This window comes from Cynoglossus semilaevis, chromosome 2, assembly GCF_000523025.1.
Source record: "Cynoglossus semilaevis isolate Cse_v1.0 chromosome 2, Cse_v1.0, whole genome shotgun sequence".
Lineage (NCBI taxonomy): Eukaryota > Metazoa > Chordata > Actinopteri > Pleuronectiformes > Cynoglossidae > Cynoglossus > Cynoglossus semilaevis.
The window spans coordinates 18,940,979-18,943,396 of record NC_024308.1 but is presented as its reverse complement, the minus strand read 5'-3'; positions in this window follow the sequence as shown (position 1 = coordinate 18,943,396).

The following is a 2,418-nucleotide window of genomic DNA, read 5'->3' as shown; positions in this document are numbered from 1 at the left end:
AAAAAAAAAATATATATATATTTTTTTTTTTAGGACTGTGTTAAATCATAGGACAGTGCTCTCTAGGGGGGTGGTGTTTGACTTCCATCCACTCACCTTTGGTCCTGTTGTAGCTGTCTGTGTCTCTGTGTCTGTCCGTGTCTTTGTCCATCAGTCTGTCCTGTGAAGACGACTTTCTCTGGGCTCTGTTACTGCAGCTTCCTTTCTGAAGGAAAGAGGAGCGAAATGGATGACATCTTTCTAAATATTTCGACATCTAAATTAATATCATTGGTCATTTAAAGGTGCACTGCACCTTTAAGAGAACTCTATTTTATTTTTAAGTAAGTGCCTGGTCCTGCCACTTTTTTTTTCAATTTTCAAAGCACCTCATAGATCATAAATATACAGAACGTGCTGCATACCATCCATGGCCACAAGAGGGCACTCTGCATTCTGGAAAACCAAACTAAGTTGCTGAAACGGTGAAAAATAAGAGACAGTTGAGATGTCCTTAAAAACATGTAGAGAAAAAACTTCCGAAGGGACTTCCATGAGGAAAATCAAATTAAAAAAAAAAATTATTTATATATTCTTAATCGCGCCTACTTAAAGTTCATTGTAAGTTTAACTGAAAAAAAACACCAGTGCAATTAATAAAAAAAGGACCCAATTATTGACTCTCTCTCTCTCTAAATATATATATATATATATATATATATATTAATTTCTTCGCCGAATTTAATGACAGATGTGACTAATCCGATGATGTGATGTACAGTCTAAAAATACAGTGCAATCAGCATTAGTTGTTCTGTCCAGGTGTCCTTGTGCCTCACTCACCACTGGTATGTGACAGTCAGGCGTAGAACATGCAGGATCGGTTCCTTGGCTGCGGCCACCTGCTGACGGTTCCACCTGACGGCGACTGGGACGATCCTGATGGACAGAGGAGAGTGATGTCACTGTTAGGTAAGACCACATGGTCCATCGTCAGTGTTTCCCAAACTTTTTTTTTTCCTGGGGACCCATATTTCATAAGTCACAAACTTTCGCGACCCAAGTCAATAATTATTCGTAAACTCCTGTAAAACATAATGCGAGACGACCCAAAAAAATCTCTGAGGGTCGCGACCCAGTCTTTGGGAAACATGGTCAGTAATCAATAACCAATGACAAACTGATGCTACTGGTAAGCAGTCCATTACAGCAGGGGTCCTCAACCCCCGGTCCGGGGACCAGTGCTGATCCGTAGGTCACTTGATCCTGGGTCGTAGTGGAAATTTAATTTAAATTTTTTTCCTTCAACGATGGCGCGGTAGTCCTGGTCGATAATACTGGCCAACCGGTCCTTGGTACGAAAAAAGTAGGGGTACATTTAGAATCCCCAGCAGTCCAAATAAGTGGGAGGAACATGTGACCTGAGGTATACATACTGTATATATAACTAAATATATATATAATTGTTTTTTATTACAAAACTGAAGCCATTTTTAGTCTTTGAAAGTAGGGAAAACACAGTGTTTTCATTTTAATCCTCCTCCATTTTGGAATCAAGTCGCCGACCAGTTTGGTGGTTCAGTGGGTCGTGGGCTGGTTGGTGATCACTACTTAAAGAGAAAGCATTTGTTCCGCACTTGCCCATATATTTCTTAAGTATTTTTTTTTTTGGGAAACTGCCAAATGTTACCAATACGATTTGCATCGCAGTTAATATATTTTTTCTTGCAAATTTTCTTGCCGTCGCCACTGCCTGTGTTTCCCAAATTGTTTTTCTGGGCGACCCATATTTTAAAAGTCACGAAACTTGACGACCAAAGTCAATAGACATTATTCGTAAACTCCTGGGAAACATGATGCGAGACGACCCAAAAAAAAAAATTTTTTTTTGCGAGCCACCTGAGGGTCGTGACCCAGTCTTTGGGAAACAATGCACTAAGCCATTGCACATTGAATATTATAACTGTTTTGGCCACACAGCAAAAAAAAAAAAAATTGTTAGCATTAGTGTGAATTTTTTTCAAATTCTTGCGACCCACCTGAGGGTCGCGAGCTGGTCTTTGGGAAACAGCGTTATATATGACCGCAGCATGATGAGTAGTGTTAGATTTATATTATTTAAAAAAAAGTTTAAATAGAAAATTTAGAAAAAAACTTTCCAGTAGGCTCCCCCTAGTGGAACACAGGGGTATTAAAAACACTGATTAAAGTTTGAATCGGAGAAACTAAAAAAATTTAAATTAAAAAATATTCTAAAGGTGAATGACTAAAGACCATAGAGAAGCCGCCAATGTAAACAAACAAAGTTTTTATCGTTGAAATATTAGTTTTGTTTTCTCTCTCACCTGTCGCTCATTAGGTCTGATGTTGTTTGAGTCCAGAGCCAGACCACACACCACCGAAACACACAGGAGGCTGTGCCAAATCCTCATCTTCCGA